The sequence below is a fragment of the Neofelis nebulosa genome, chromosome 1 (assembly GCF_028018385.1).
Source record: "Neofelis nebulosa isolate mNeoNeb1 chromosome 1, mNeoNeb1.pri, whole genome shotgun sequence".
In the NCBI taxonomy this organism is placed as follows: domain Eukaryota; kingdom Metazoa; phylum Chordata; class Mammalia; order Carnivora; family Felidae; genus Neofelis; species Neofelis nebulosa.
This window is the reverse complement of record NC_080782.1, coordinates 233,331,484-233,349,821: the sequence shown is the minus strand read 5'-3', so window position 1 is coordinate 233,349,821 and position 18,338 is coordinate 233,331,484.

Sequence of the window (18,338 nt, the reverse complement as noted above, 5' to 3'; positions counted from 1 at the left end):
ACAGTACTGAGGAGCCACAAGCAGACGTGTCTGCCCTGGACCCCAGTGGGGAAAGATAAAAAGCCTCAGTTAAAAAGAGCACCTAGAATACAGAGAAACTAGATCCAAACAGTGGAGGAGCTGCCAGAACTCTCTCCTGGTCAGAAGGGCTGGTGAACGCCATGATTTTTGTTCCTCCTCCACCTTGATGGCTTGGGCTTGAACAGAATCTTATCACACTAACTGGCTTACTGCCTCCGTGAGTCCCAGGTCTCTAGACCACACCAGCCCCAGCCATCCTACTGAGGCGGTCCCAGGGTGGTGCACACTGAGAAACCCATGGTCAGCACTCACTACAGCTCCAGCTGCCATACCAAACTGACACAATCCCAAAGCACCCTGGAACACTCCAGGCCTGCACTACTTTGGCTCCGGATGGCTTGCTATGGCGCCCCTGGTGAAGGGTGCTCCAGGACCTCCCAGCTGATGCCTGCTTCTGCTGCAGCCACCCCACCATGGTGTCCCCTGTACAGAGCACCATGGGAAATTCAGGCCCATGCCTTCCTTGGCTCCAGACCCCCACCAGGGGACCTCTTGTGCTGAGCATGGTGGGACATTCAACTTGCACCCACTTCAGCTTCAGCTGTCCCGTCCTTCTCCCCTGTGTGGAAAGCCTCAGAACATTCTAACTTGCATCCACTTCGGCTTTGGCTGTCCTTCCAGAGCAGCCTCCGTGGAAAAAGCCCTGGGATTGCCCAAGCTAATGCCCCCTTCAGCTACAGCTGTCCTGCCAGGGTGTCCCCGGCTCAGAGCATCCCAGGACTCCTCAATCTGTGCCCTACCTTGGCTCCAGCTACCCTGCAGGACACCCTCTGGGCAAAGAGTCCCAGATAACCCAGCTTACACCTTCTTCAGCTTCAGAAGCAGCAGTCCTACCAGGGTACTGTCTCCACGTAGAGCCCTGAAACCTGCTCTGCCCATGTGCACCCACTTTGGCTGTCCTGTCAAGACACCCTCTGAATGGAGAGCCACAGGACTGCCCTGGCCAATGCACACTTCAGCTCCAGCTATCCCGAGTACCCCATAGCCCATGCCAGCCACAGGTTCAGCCAGCCAGAGAAAGTCACCAGACACACACAGCCTACACAAGGGATGACCATACACGAGACCACTCCTTCAAGTTTAGGAAAAATAATTGTTCCACCTAATTTATCGAAATGAACACAGAAAGTCAAGTAAAAATGGGGAAAAGAGGAATATGCTCCAAATGAAAGAACAAAACAAAACTTCAGGAAAAAGAAAGTAAAACATAAGTGAATGGAGATAAGCAATAGGCCCGATAAAGAGTTTAAGCAATTATTGTTAAGATGCTCACCAGAATGAAGAGAAGGGTGAAAGAACATACTGAGAACTTCAACAAAGAGATAGAAAATATAAACAAGAACCAGTCAGAGTAGAAGAATACAATAACTGAAACAAAAAAATACATTAGAGGGAATCAACAGATTAATGGATGCAGAAGGACGGATCAGTGATCTGGAGGACAGGGTAATGGAAACACTCAAGCTGAAAAGCAAGAAGAAAAAGGAATTTAAAAAATTAGGATAGGTTAAAGGACCACTTGGACAACATCAAGCAAACAAACATTTGCATTATAGGGGTCCCAGAAGGATAAAAGAGAAAGAGGCAGAAATTTATTTGAAGAAATAATAGCAGAAAGTTTCCTTAACCTAGGGAAGGAAGTAGACATCCAGATTCAGAATATAGAGAGAGTTCCAAACAAGATAAACCCAGTGAGGTCCACATCACAACACACAGTAATTAAAATGTCAAAGATTAGAGGTGAAGAGAGAATTTTAAAAGTAGCAAGACAGAAGCAAGAATTTACATACAAGGAAAATCCCACCAGCTACCAACTAATTGTTCAGCAGAAATTTGGAGGCCAGAAGGGAGTGGCATGATATATTCAAAGTGCTGAAGGGAAGAAAAAAAAACCCTATAAACCATGATTACTTTACCAGGCAAGGTTATCATTCAGGACTAAAGGAGAGATAAAAAGTTTACCAATCAAACAAAAGTTAAAGGAGTTCATCACTACTAAGCCAGTCTTACAAGAAATGTTGAATGGACCTCTCTAAGTGGAAAGGAAAAATTCATAATTAGACATACAAAATTATGAATGAAAAGAAGTAAACTACAACAACGATACATAAAACGTGGAAGGGAAGGTAAAACAGAGAATGTCTTCAAACTAAAATGACCATCAACTTAATATAGACTGCTATAGTCAGGATGTTATATATGATCCTCATGATAACCCCAAATGTAAGACCTGTAACAGATACACACACACACACACACACACACACACACCCCAAAATAAAAAATAAGACAAAATAAAGAAAAAGCCAAACAATAATATAGAAACTCACCAATCACAGTGAAAGAGCAAGAGAAGAATAAAGGAACAGAGATGAACTACAAAAACAATCAGAAACAATTAACAAGATGGCGATAAATAATACCTATCTATAAATAATGCCTATAAATAAATAATACCTACTAAAAATTACTTTAAATATAAATTGTCTAAATGCCCCAATCTAAAGACATAGGATGACAGAATAGATTAAAAAAAAAAAAAGAAGACCCATCAGTATGCTGCCTACAAGAGCCTCACTTCACACCTAAAGACACATACAGACTGAAAATGAAAGGATGGAAAAAGATATTCCATGAAAATGGAAGTGAAAAAAATCCAGCATAGCAATACTTATATCAGAAAAAAAAAAGACTTTAAAACAAAGACTGTAACAAAAGACAAAGAAGGGTATTACATAATTATAATGGGATCAATCCAACAAGAGGATTATAAATATCTATGCATCCAACATCAGAGCAATTAAATACAAAAACAAATATTAACAAATACAAAGAAAGAAAATGCCCATAATATAATACATCCCACTTACAACAATAGATAGATTATCTAGGCAGAAAATCAATGAGGAGTGTTTTTGAATGATACATTTCACAGATGGAGATAACAGATGTACACAGAACATTTCATACAAAAAGGACAGAATACAAACCCTTTTCAAGGGCACATAGAACATTCCCATGGGTAGAGCATATGTTAGAACACAAACAAATCTCAATACATTTAAGAAAACTGAATTATCAAGTATCTTTTCCAATTACAACAGTGTGAAACTAGAAATGAATCATAAGATAAAAACCCACAAGTATGTGAAGTTTGAATAACATGTTACTAAATAACCAGTGAGTCAGCAAAGTTCTCAAAGAAGAAATTTAAAAAATACATTGAAACAAATGAAAATGAAAATAACTCTAAAATATTTGGGATGCAGCAAAAGCAGTTCTAAAAGGGAAATTCAGAGCAATACTGGCCTACCTCAAGAAACAAGAAAAATCAAATCAACAATCTAAACTTACACCTAAATGAACCATAAAAAGAAGAAAAAACAAAGCCCAACATGAGTGCAAGGAAGGAATAATAAAGAAGTAAATGAAATGAATGAAACAGAGAGTAAAAACAATGGAAAAGATCAATGAAACTAAGAGCTTGTTCTTTGAAAAAATAAGGAAAATTAATAAATCCTTAGCCAGATTCATTAAGAAAAAAGAGAACCCAAATAAACAAAATCAGAAACAAACAAGAATAATTGAAATTACAGAAATACAAAAGACTATAAAAGAATAGTATGAAATATTATATACCAACAAATTAGAAAGCCAAGAAGAAATGGATAAATTCCTACAAACATATAATCATCCAAAACTGAATCCAGAAGAAATAGAAAATCTGAACAGATCAATCACTAGTAACAAAATTGAAATGGTCATCAAAAAACTTCCAACACACAAAAGTCCAGAACCAGATCTATTCACAGGTGAATTCTACCAAACATTTAAGAAAGAGTTAATACCTATTCTTCTCAGAGAAGATTTAATATCTATTATAAAAAAAAAAATAGAAGAAGAAGAAAAGCTTATAAATACATTTTGTGAGACCAGCATTACCTTGAAACCAAAACCAGACAAAGATATTACAAGAAAACTACAGACAAATACCCCTAATGAACATAGATGCAAAAATCCTCAACAAAATATTAGGAACCCACATTCAGCAAAACATTAAAAGGATCATTCATCATGATCAAGCAGGATTTATTCTGGGGAAGCAAGGATGGTTCAATATTTGCAAATCAATATGACACATCACATTAACAAAACAAATAATAAAAATCCTATGATCATCCCAATAGGTGCAGAAAAGTCATTCAACAATATTCAATTAATGTTTATAATAAAATCTCTCAACAAAGTGAGTTTAGAGGGAACACACTTCAACCTAATGAGGATCCATATATGAAAAACGAACAGCTAACATCTATTTGTAAAAAACAGAGAGTTTCTCCTCTAAGATCAGGAACAAGACAAGTATGTCAATTCTTGCCACTTTTATTCAATATAGTACTGGAAGGCCTAGCCACAGCACCCAGACAAGAAAAAAAAATAAAAACCATCCAGACTGGTAAGGAAGAAGTTAAACTGTCACTATTTGCAGATGACATGATACTATACACAAAAAATCCTAAAGACTCCATCAAAAGACCAGCAGAAATAATAAGTTAATTCAGCAGAGCTTCAGGATGCAAAATTAATACACAGAAATCAGTTATGTTTCTACATACTAACAACAAAGTAACAGAAGGAGAAATTAAAATACCATTACAATTATACCAAAAAGAATAAAATACCTAGGAATAAACTTAACCAAGGAGGTGAAAGATCTGCATTATTTTTTTAAAGTTGATTTATTTTTATTTTGGGGGGAGGGCACGCAGAGAGACAGAGAGAGAGGGAGAATCCCAAGCAGACTCCATGTTGATAACATGTTATCAACATGGAGCCTGATGAGGGAGGGGCTCACTTCCATGAACCATGACATCATGACCTGAGCTGAAAACAAGAGTTGGATGCTTAACTGACTGAATCACCCAGGTGCCCCCAAAGATCTGCATTCTGAAAACTATAAAACACTGATGTAAAAAATTGAAGATGACACAAACAAATGGAAAGGTATTCCTTGCTCAGGGATTGGAAGAATTAATCTTGTTAAAATGTCCATACTACCCAAAGTAATCTATAGATTCAATGTAAACCATATCAAAATACCAAAAACATTTTTCACAGAAATATAAACAACAATATTAAAATTTGTATGAGACCACAAAAGACTCTGAACACTCACAGCAATCTTGAGAAAGAAGAAAAAAACTGGAAGTATTACAATTCCAGATTCCAAGATACACTACAGTGTGGTACTGGTACAAAATAAACACATAGATCGATGGGAAAAAAAACAGAGTGCTCAGAAATAAACCCATGCATATATGGGCAGTTAATCTATGACAAAAGAGGCAAGGATATAAAATGGGGAAAAGACAGTTTCTTCAATAAACGGTGTTGGGAAAACTGGACAACTACATTCAGAAAATGAAACTGGACCACTTTCTCAGACTATATACAAAAATAAACTTAAAATGGATTAAAGACCTAAATGTGAGACCTGAAACTGTAAGAATTCTAGAAGAAAACACAGGCAGTATTTTTTTTTTATTATAGACTGTAGAAACATTTTTCTAGATGTCTCCTAAGGCAAGGGAAACAGAAAAAAATATTGGGACTGTATCAAAATAAAAACTTTTGCACAGTGATGGAAAATATCAACAAAATGAACAAACAATCCACTGAATAGAAGAACATATTTGCAAATGTTGTATTTGATAGGGGTTAATGCCCAAAATATAAGACCTTACATAGCTCAACATTAAAAACAAACAAAAAAATCCCCAAACAATCCAATGAAAAAATGAGCAGAGTACGTAAATAAACATCTTCCCAAAGAAGACTTACAGATGGCCAACAGATACATGAAAAGATGCTCAACATCACTAATCATCAGGGACATGCAAATAAAAACCACAACGAGATATCACTTTACACCTAGCAGAATGGTTAAAATAAAAGACAAGAAATAACAAGTGTTGGCAAGCACGTGGAGAAAAAGGAACCCTGCTGCACTGTTGGTGGGAACGTAAACTGATGCAGCCAATGCGGAAATAGTATGGCGTTGCCTCAAAAGACTTAAAAACACTATATTATCCAGTAATTCCGCTACTGGAATTTGCCCAAAGAAAACAAAAACACTAATTTGGAAAGATATATGCACCCCAATGTTTCTCGTGGCATAATTGACAATATCTAAGACATGGAAGCAACCTAAGTGTCCATCGAGATAGATGAAGGTCAAGAAGAGGTAGTATGTATACACAGTGGAATACTACTCGGCCATAAAAAACAATGAGAGCTTGCCATTTGTAATGGTGTAGATGGACCTAGAGGGTATTAAGTTAAGTGAAATAAGTCAGACAGTCAAAGACAACTATTATATTTTTAAAAATATTAAATAATGTTAATTATAAATTAAATTTTAATTAATTTATATTAAATGATATATATCATAATTTATATTAAATTATATTAAATATAAATTAATATAAATTAAATAAATATTAAATAATATTAAACAAGTATTATATTTAAATAAATACTACATGTGAAGTCTAAAAAGCGAAACAAATTAATAAACAAAAACCAAACTTACTTATTTTAAGTTTTCATAACAAGACTTTTAGGCATCTGGAAAATCTAATTACATTGAACATATGGTAGAGAAATAAGATACTATACAAATTATATTTTCTATGGCATGAAAGGATGGTTTCCATAAAACAGTACAAGGAACTGACAAATTTACCTGAATTTCTTCACCCACAAATGAGTATGTTGCTGAAAGCTTAAAAGAAAGTCCCAGTGTGAGGAGCAGAAAAAGAAAAAGAATGCCGAAAAATGAACAAAAACCAACAGACCTTTGAGACACCATCAATTATACCAACATAGACAAAATAGAAGCTTAGGAGAGAGAAAAGACAGGAAAGGGGCAGAAAGAACATTTGAAGAAACATGGATTAAAATCTTCACAAATGTGATAAAAATATATGAATCTACGTATTCAAGAACCTGGACAAATTACAGAAGGATGAATGCAAAGACCACCACACTTAGACACACTATAATCAAACTGTTGAAAGACAAAGAAGAAAGACACTATTCCCAAACCGTATGACAGACTTCTCATAGGCAGAGTCTGTAGTCCTACAAACTTGTCATCAGAAACCATGGAGGCCAGAAGAGAATAACACGACATTGTTGAAGGGCCAAAGAAAAAAACCCAAAAAACAAACAACAACAACAACAAACAACAAAACTAAGAATCCTCTGTCAGAACCGTCTTTTAAAAAAGGAGAAAACGAAGACATTCTTGGATAAACGAAAGTGGAGCAAATTCACTGCTCTTGGACAGGCCCGACAAGAAATGCTGAAGGAAATCCTTCAGTAAAAATGAAAAGAACCAGATATAACTTGGAGCCTTACAAAGAAATAAAGGAATCGAATAAAGGTAGCTACATAATTAAATATAAAAGCTAGCCATCTTGAATTTTCATTTTGTAACTACTTTTCTTAGTTAACCATATGATTTTGTTTTAATTTTGAGAGAGAGGGTGCCAGCTGGGGAGAGGCGCAGAGAGAGAGAGAGAGAGAGAGAGAGAGAGAGAGAATCTTAAACAATCTCCACACTCAAGCATGGAGCCTGCTGTGGGACTTGATCTCACGACCCTGAGATCATAATCTGAGCTACAAACCAACAGTCAGTTGCTTAATTGTCTGTCAGTCACTTAATTGACCGAGCCACCCAGGCACCCTTCCATATGATTTTAAAAATAGATGTAAAACCAATCATGAAAGTGGGGCCTGAGAATCTGCCTTTCTATCAAGTTCCCAGGGGATGCTGAGGCTACTGGTCCAGGGACCACACTTTGCGAACCGCTACTCTATGGGATGCTTCTTTGGCAGAATGGAAGTGGGTTCTAGTTCAGATCAGTGATTTGCCTTCTGACTCCAGAACTTGGTATCTGTGTAATTATAATCATCCCAGACACCCACCCTAGATGCAAACCTGGCAAAAACAACAACAACAACAACCAAAAATCAAACAAAAAAACATCACATTTCACCTTCAATTTAGGATTGGCCACCATACATCTCTTCTTTTCTGTTCTCAAATATTATTGCTAATTAATAAAGTATGACTTGTTAATACTCATTAACGGCATATGGCAGTGCAGCATTTTCGTTTTTACTGCAAACAGTTCTTTTCCCCCCCTTTAAATCCTTGTAATGCTACTCCCACCCAATATCTTTACCAACGCACCCCTAACGTACAAGGACTCCTGCGGCATCTTCTGCAAAGAAAGGAAAGCTTTCCTGCTCTTGCGAAACTATCCCTTTCCTGTAAAGCCTGCGGCTTCTGTCCTCCTCAGTGGCATTGAGGCTTCACAAATAGCACAACTGGGGCCGCTGTGTTACTTTGTAATAATTTATTGCAGGTTTTCTGGTCACTACACTTTTGCTAACTCCCCCACTCCCTCTTGACACTTCCTTCCACCCACTCTCGTTAGTTTTTCCTCTCTTTCCTGAGAAATGGTAAGTCCTCTCAAGAAGATTTATTGGCCTGAACTCTGCCTGTTGCAAGACGTGCCTCTGGAAATCGCAGAGCTGTAGCTTGCCGAGTGTTTTACTCAAGGAGAATATTCCTTTTGTTTAGTGAATACTTGGCTTGTGTTAGGAGCAGATTGACTACAAAGGGACTTCAGGGCTATCCATTAACACTTGTGCGTGGCCAATTTCTGCCTTTAAATCTAATGATGTCTGCTACATATTGCATGGTCTAGCAAACAGGTAATATATACCAAATATTGGCTATGTGCAAGCATCTGTGCTGAGTGCCTTACAAAGCCTACATACTTAATCCTAATAATTACCCGACCAGGTGGGTACTAATATCGTGTCTATTTTACGTATGAAGAAATTAAGGTGTAGAAAGATGAAGTAACCAAGGTCACACAACTAAATAGTAGAGAGAGGTTTAAAACCCCATGACAACTTAAATACATTTTCCTGCAGAATACTCAATTGCTTCCCATTTATTTGCTAGCCTGTTGGTCACCAAATTCACACAGTCACTAACCACACACCGACTCCAAAGCCCAGAGTATGTTAAAGCTGTCTTCTCTTTCCGTTTTTATTTCTATCCCTATGTTTAGGGAAAGGACTTTTGCATCCACCCAGTTGTGGATGGGGAACACGATTCGACACATTTTGGCTCTCCTGGGACCATTAAAATTCTATCCCCCTCCTTTCCCCTGATTCTCTCTGGAGGTTTCATTTGGCCATGACAACAGAATTGCCAGTTTCAATTTTTCTGCCTTCAAAATTTCTTCCAGTCTCCATGGGCCAATGGCCTTTGATTTTCTACTCTTGGAAGTTTCTGTCAGACAAGGCTGTTTGCTGTTGCATTTCTATAGGGGGAGGAGAGGAAATCCATCCTGATTGTTCAGAAGGGACTTTAATGAGTTTCAAATCCAAGTTGAAGTTATTCGTTTTTCCTTGGCAAAATTCCATGTTAGTGGGAGGCAGGTATAGGAGGAAGCAACCCAGGCCTCCCATTTTTGTTGTTTGTTCTGTTTCCCAGAGATCCAGTTTCATGTTTTGAAAACTTTAGCAGTAAAATCAAATTTACCAGGAAAGACAACACCCTGAAAACAAAAGAGCTAGGGGTAAGCAGATAGCTTTCTTTGCGATGGGGTTTTACCAACTTTTCTTGATTATGTTTGATTTCAACTTTTAAAAGCCACCATGGATTGCTGTGTTTATTTTCCAAGTTTCCATTTCTAACATATGACCCTCATTTGGGGGAAAAATAGGAATCATTTCTTGCTCCTTGGAGCAAACTCCTTTCTACTACGACAGAAGTGAGGAAAAAAAGGCCTATGCTCATGATCAAAACTGAGAACACGCACAAAATAATGCTATCTGGTATTAGATTGTATTCCCCAATTTTTTAAACTCTTTGTTGTAGTATAATACACATAGAAAAAGGTACAAAATATGAACCCGTGTCTTAATGAAACATCTGTGTGCTCACCAAGAAAGAGAACAGCCAATCATCCTTATGTCCCTCCCACTTGCCATCCTTCCCCTTGTTCCCAAAGGTAATCACTATCCTGACTCTGCTGATATAATTCAGTTTTGTTTTTGAACTATATATACACTGAATCTTACAATATGCGTTTTTTTTTTGCTGTCTGATTTCTTTCACTCAATGGCATGTTTGTGAGATATATCCATGGTGTATGTTGCAGTAATTCATTCATTTTCAGTCCCGCATACAATTTTATTGATGATTATGCATACTTTACTTATCTAACCTAACGTTGAACGATAGTAGGGTTGTTTCCTGTTCAGGGCTCATACTACAATATTCTTATACATGTTCTTGGTGCATCCATATGTGCATTACTGCAGGATATATACCACAAGTGGACTGGCTAGGTTAGAGAGAATCTGTGCATACAACTTTATTAAATAATACACAACTTTTCCAAAATGGCCAGACCAATTTATACTCCCACCAGTAGCAAAGGTTCCTGTTATTCTACCGATTTGCCAACACTTAGTATTTTTGTTCCCAGATGTTTGAAGGGATCCTTCCCTTTAATGCCAAACTAACATTTATTGAGGCTCCATCTTGTACAACTATAGGAAAACCAGTGTTTTTATCAGTTCTCCCCAATAATTTCAGAAACTCTCCAGAGAATGCTTACATGTCTTATAGATCTCTTATGGTTGTCAACTTGACCAGCATATATCTTCTTTTAGACCATTCCTTCACTCCCTGCAGGTCACTTCTTGCCATCATACGTCCTCAAGGCCCTTTTGAGGAAATATAGTGAAAGACACTATGCCAGTGGGGAACTTGGTGAGGACCTTACAAGAAAGAGGTTTACGGCATAAGAAATGAGTGATGGATTCTAAAAGCTGTGAGTGATACTCATCCATATTAAAAAGTAACTGGAGTACAGGTGAGTGGAACAAATTTTAGGTTAACACTAGAGGTGTAAGAATCTTCCAGTTGATTTACCTGGGACCTCTGCCTTACACCACGATGCTTAGTTCCTTTGACTCAACTAGGCTTTCCTAGTTCTCCTGGTTGATGGGCAATTCCTTTTGTCAATGTTGCCATTAAATTTGGTTAAGAGGGACCCTAGTCTTGTGCCTGGTACTCCTGTTCTTGACTTCTTCAGGCTGTACTTCATCCCATAAGGCAAGGAGTACTCAGAGTCAAGGCAACACAGACTCCTTCTGCAACATGCTTCAGGTACACAGCACCTCAGGATCTCCCGTCCAAACAGCCCAAAGCCCACTTTAAAAAAATGTGTGCGCTTCATAACTGGGCCTGTCTCTCTGGGGCAGACATTACCTGGATGTAAAACCATAGGTCCAGACAGCTGAGGAATGGGTGACTACAAGGTGGGTGGATGATGTGAGGATACGAGAGCTGGGTTGACCCCAGGCATGTGTACAAGTCTCTTCATCCTTCTGAATTGAGCTGGGGGTAAGGGGAGAGAGGGAACTATTGGGAAGCAAGAGCTGGCCCAGCTCTCTCTCTGTGCCACCATATGGTAGTGTAGAGCTCTGAGGAGTTTGAGAATTTTGAATTCAAATCTAGCCTTCCAAGTTGTTAGGAAGGCACATTTGTCAAGGTAGGAGAATAAAACATCTTTCATTTAATAGTTTGTTCAAGGATTTATTACAACCTTTAAGTATTTAGACACATGTGAGGGCCTACATTTGTACCCTGATTCTGGGCCCTACAAATGTTAGTGAGGTCTTGCTTCGTATTTCAACCTCTATACCTCAGTTGTCTGCTCCAGCTTGATTCTGGCTTCCAGCTCTGGAATCCTCCACTTAATGCCTAGTTGATATTAATTAATTCTTGGTAATGTCCTCAAGCCCCTCTACTACTGGTTTTGCTTCTTAACCCTTTCTTACATATATGGTGGCTGAAATTGTCACCCGGCACCTCAAGTTCTACGTGTTCTGCCATATATCTTGATTAATACTGAAGAATATCGTTTCTTTTTTTCCCCCTCCACCTAATCACCAAGAAAGGTTTTATGGGCTTTCTAATTAGTCAAAGAAACATCTACAAGATGAAGCATTGTAAGATCAAGAGCTATCCATCTGTTTAATGACCTGGATGGGCCAAGAGAAAACAAACCCCATTATCAAGAGTCTTTCCCAGATAACACATCACAACAAATACTTTAAAGTTAAGTTTTCATTGCTTGGTGCATCTGAAAGTTGGAGAAAATCCCTGGGTTGATTTGCAGGGAGACTGAAGCTTAAGGGAAAATGCTGAACATTACATAAAAGAAATTTGGGCTCAACAATCTAATCTCACCGCAAATAAGTAATTGCCCACTAGCTCTGGGCACCTGAAATAATAGAAAATACTGAAGAAAGAATCAGAAAAATGATTTAACATATATATTAATTTTCTCCTTTAAAAGTTTGAAGGATTATTAAGAGTAAACTATTTTCATGCTAATGGCAGGATTCATGTTCATGAGAGAACAGTGTTAAACATCTTGATGACTTTCTCCACTGAGGAAGAAGAAAGTGGTCTGAATAGGTTAGGGAAAAAAGTGGAGAGGTGGGTGTGGGATTTTTGAAGTTCCAGAAGCAGTCTGGGAGGGAAGAAATGGAAGTCAAGCTGGGGGGCAGATCAAGGACTGAGGATGAGTAGCAGCCAGCAAGAAATCCCCTGAGGTGGGAAGGGAGAGAATATCAGCAGTGCTGAGAGGGATCGGAGACTAAGATTTAACTGCAAATTTTCTCCTATGCTTTGCAATATTATTCTCCTGTTCTTCCCTCTACAAACTTTTGAATAAAATATTTCTACAGGAAACTGTTTGGTATAAGTAATCTTTGTGGGAATCAAGAGTGAGAAACCATGCATATTTATAATATAAGGCGAGAAGCAAATATCAATCATAAGAGAGAAACACAGGGCACCTGGGTGGCTCAGTCGTTTAAGCCCTTGATTTCAGCTCAGGTCACGATCTCAGAATTGGTGGGATTGAGCCCCATGTCTGTCTCTGTGCTGGCAGGGTGGAGCCTGCTTGGGATTCTCTCTTTCTCTCTCTCTGTCCCTCTCCTGCTTGTGCATTCTCTCTTTCTCAAAATAAATAAATAAACCAAGAGAGAGGGGAGGGGGGACCACAAATGAAATGGAAAATTCTACAGAGGCAAGAAATAAGGTCTGACTTAGAGAAACATAATTTCCTTGAGAATCCCTGGAAACACTGGTGGCAATGCTCTGTTTCCCATCATTTGTGGGACAAGTGCCAAGCTATCTAAGTATACATGCTGAAGGGAAGATGATTCTGCAAGGCTGGAGGATTTGGGGACATCACATGATGGTACCTAGGCCATTCTTACAAGTTCAAGCTGTCTATAACCTGCAGATTTTTATGGAGACAGTACATATAGAATTAATTAGAAATTATTAATTACTGAGTAACGGATATGATGTATTTATATGGGCATTAGTCAAAAGGTGTGGTACATTTTCTCTCTTCTCAGCATCACACCTGTGCAGTGAGAAACACAAGAGACATGCCAGAGACTGTTCCTGCTGCACAGGAGGTAAAAAAAATCATTAAGTCACAGGAAGCATTAAGAAGACTGGGCGCTCAGGCATGGGCTGTAAAGGTCATGGGAATTCAAAGAAAGAAAAGATCAGCTGAGATGCAAACATCCAGAGAGGATGAGCTGTAGCCGAGGGAGGGCTAGGCCCAAACAGGGGTATGGGGGAGAGGTGTGACCTTCTGGGTTGAGGAAAGAGCGTACACACACACACACACACACACACACACACACACACACACACGAGCACAGATGCAGGAATTCAGAATGGCAAGAGTACCATATGCACTACAAAGCAAATGAGTTGACCTGAGTAGATGGTTCTTCCCCAAGGGGGCAGTTCTGAGATGCTGTTGCTTGTGGGGAAAGAGAAGATACCAGAGAACTTTGAAAGACCAGGCTGGGGACAATGTATATTATTGAGCCACGTGAAGGAAATTTAATAGGTGGTATTTTATTTTAAGTAAACGCTATGCCCAACATGGGCTTGAACTTAAGACCCCGAGATCAAGAGTCACAGGCTCTTCAAACTGAGCCAGCCAGGTGCCCCAATAAATGGCATTTTAGAAATATTTGCCTAACAGCAGGCGATAGAATGGCCATATAAATGAGAAACCAGAGGCAGGAAGGAAACAGTGGCCCCAGTTAGACACGAGCAACGTGTGACCAGACCGGATTGTGGGATCACAGTGTAGTCAAAGAGTTTTGAGATGTTGAGATTTTGTTCACATTTTCACCCTAACTCTATTTTAAAGCCCTCCCCACATAAAAACACCCCATTTAATAGACCCAGCGTTAGTTTAAGCTGCTTTCAGTCTGACAGAAGGTCTCCATCCAACTTTGTAATAGAGACCCCTTTAAAGAAATTCACTTCCCATTTTTGATAACTTTCAGGCTTTCTCATAAGCCTTAACAAGACAACCTATTTCCTACAGGACTCATGTATTATATACATTTTATAGGAAAAGCGAAGATTAAAATTCATTATTATTTTATCTTTGTGGCTTCCACAGTCACAGAGTGTATGAGATGATGACAAGGTATGATGTCAGGTGTCCTGATGAAAACAGACTCTTGGTGGTGGCCGGGCTGGCGACAGGTGTGGTGGGTTTGCGTGTTATCGAAGATTTGGTGAATGAAGACAAAATGTATAACTCGTATTGTTTAAGTGATTGTGACATAATTTATACTCCAACTGCGAAACTCAAATAAACCAATAAATCCAGGCCAATGGCAAGGAAATCCCAGATGTGGGACCATTCTGCAAACCAAGTACACGGGCGTCAATGAATTTATGATCTCTCTCTCTCTCTCTCTGACTCCTTTCTCCCATTTCGGAGATTAGTTCCTCTCTTTAATTCTATCCCACAAAATGTGTAAGCTAAAACTGCCTTACAAACCTTCTTCATCATCAATCCTCAGATTAATTTCAGCATTTGAAAATGCTAAGATGCCAGAACTTAAAAAAAAATACGACTTTGCTGTCTGTTTTATTAATCACTAGTATCTTTGTCTCCACAGATAAGTGCAACATTAATCAGAGATTCAGGGAAGCCTTTTCCATGTTGATTTAAGTGGGTTTCTGGGGTCACTTACAAAAAAGCATAAACCATTCGCTCATTATTCTGTATACACGGAGTTGCTAAAAGGTTATTTCTCATTTTCTGATCTTATCATTCAAGCTATATAGTCCTTAATTAAAGAGGGATTAGGAAACATAGCAGCTTCTCATTTATAGGAAAAATAGGCTTTACTTATATTTACATGAAATTGTTTTAAAAATGCAAATAGTACAAGGCAAAGGAAAATTTGAAAATGTATCAAGTGTACCCAAGTCTCACAGACTATCTAACAAATAAATGAAGAAAAATTTCATGGAGATATTAGCTACAGACTTCTGTTTTAGGTTTAACAAAGCTAAGTCTCAGGATGCTAGCTTCTTCTCTTTGGCTGTCAAATCTGTAACTTGGGTATCGCTGATGAATTACCTAAAGCAGCCGGGTCTCCAGCAGACACAGTTGCTGGAGTAAAGATAATTTAATAAGTACAACTGCATGAAAACTGTTAAGTATAAGCATTCATCACTAACTACCAGTAGAATTTCTGTCTCATTTCTAATGAAGAGTACAGAGGGAGGATTGTTTATCTCTAGGAATACGTTTAATTAAAAGTTAATGGAAATAGTTTTCGGTTCTGCCTAGAAAAACTTTGATGACTTTTCATTTTGTCCAACTTCAGTTCCGGCACTATCTTTCTCATGAGCCTCACTGAGTCCTCCCTGGGAGGGTGTTCTATCCTGTCTTATGGTCTATAAACCCAAGCAGCTCAGAGAGTTGCCCGGAATCAGAGATGAGTGCCTTCCCCATGGTTTTGTGCAAGACCCTGAGACATGGCTTCTGCAGACTTTAAATCATTGTTCAGATCAATTAGGATTTCACAGTGTCTCTATCAGAGATGGTTCCCACACGTTCGTGTTCCTGGAAATACCTATCACAACACCTGTAGTTGGTCCTGAACAAATGCTTAGGGGGCAGAGTGGTCAATGCAGGCTTTTATGTGTATGTGGCTTCTGGTCTTTGGGGTTTTTTTGTTTGTTTTTGTTTAGTTTTGTTTTTTGATTTTCTCTACACATAGGAGAAAGGGATTGCAATAAGTGATTAGAATAATTTGATACACAATGACACATAAAATTACCTCCTGGGTAAGCCTTCAACACCAAGGTCATCTTTGGTTATAGGGCAGAATCGTCAGGGATCTTGAAGGACTTTTAATCTTTGCCAAAGGCCCAAGTGATTCACAATTAGATTCCTGCTCTCTCTGTGTGATTTTAATCTTGACTTATTTGCCTACTTATGGGAAAAGAAAAACAAGCCCGGAAGACTGATAATACTTCAATTCTATCTTGATTAGATATGGCTCTGCTGCATGACGCTGGGTAAATTACTTGACTTCCCCATGGCCGGAGTTTCTCATTTGAAAATGGGGATGATAATATTACTTAAAGCAGGGGATAATGTGAGGATTGAAGGAGGTATGTACAATACCTAGACAGTGTAGGGTACATAATAAATTGTATATAAGTATCAGCCATTTGGTATCAAGCTTTTGTAAATGTTTGCTTATTTCTGAGAGAGAGAGCAGGAGAGAGGCAGAGAGAGAAGGAGAGAGAATCCCAAGCAAGCTACGTGATGTCAGCATAGGGCCCGATGCAGGGCTCCATCTCATGAACCATGAGATCATGACCTGAGCTGAAATCAAGAGTCAGATGCTCAATCAACTGAGCCACTCTGAAGACTCTATTGGGCTTTACAGTACGATGGATGCCGGGGAGAATAATTCACTTACCAAGTTATCCAGGAGAGGTAAATTCCAATAACACTTGTAAAAGAAAAATTTTTTTTACAAATCTATAATTATTGAACTATTCTAAAATTTAGGGGGATTGGTGGTATACTGAACTGGAGAAAAAAAATTCCAGGTAGAGTCGCAGTCGACAATGCCTTAGAACAGTGATTTTCAACCTTGGTTCATGTGAACCCTTGGGGGAGCCTGTTAGCTGCATAACGGGGGCCCAGGCTTCTGTGTTTTTGAGAAAATCCCTACTTGAGTCTGATGTAAAATGAAGACAGAAAGACACAGAATGAAAGGGGAGCCAAGATCTGGGTGTGGGGTGAAAATGGGAGTCAGACAAACTGCTCAGGCATTGGGAATCAGTGAATTTCACTCAGCATTACCAAGCCACAAACTAGAATAATCCATTCAACTCAGATGAATCCATCAACTTGTACTGTATGTTTCTGTTTGGAGTTCACATTTAAAAGGTGTTTATTTTCAAATCTACTATAATCTTTTGCCATACGGTGAGGGGTTTCTATAAAGGAAAGCCCTAGGCAGGAACTCTTTCCTTACAACGAGTGTTACTTTCAAGACTACGAACACATCCCATTTTCTTATGGTTAGATGCCATATAGAAATACACACACACACGCATACATTCTGAGTCTTTTGGCAGTAGATGTTTCAAAATACTGGGAAAAAAAATCAAAATAAGCCTGAGATTTAGTCTATCCCCCGACCCCACCCTTCTCTTTTGTTCAACCACTTTGGTAGGATGAGGCAGAGACAAAACAAGAAAAATATTTAACTTGGTGAGTGAGTAAATTCAAACCTTCACAAAGTTTGAAAGCCTGAACCAGATTTCTGAACTTTTACAAGTGAAACTGTGAGATTAAAATAACTTGTCTCCTTTCTTGGGATCAGGCCCCAGCCCAAAGGCAAAGTGAGTTTTCCTGAAAACGTGATCAAAATCAGTTACTTCATAAGGCCAGCCTTTGAAAATTGTGGAGAAAACCTGACACCAGGCATATTCACTTTCTATTTATTTGAAAGAGCGGGTCAGAATACGGGAAGACTTGAAAGTGGAGATCTTGTTATCTTTTGAAATTTGGTCTTATCAAACTCCCAGAATGGAGCTACTTCCTAAGACTCTATGTTCTCTATTTTAGCTCAACTTATTCACGTCTCTAACCAAGTAAGCCAAGACAGCAGTCCCCCCTTATCCACAGGGGATGCATTTCAAGAACCCCCCACCCCAACCCATGGATGCCTGAAACCATGGATAGGACCAAACCCTACATATATGTTTTTTCATATATATA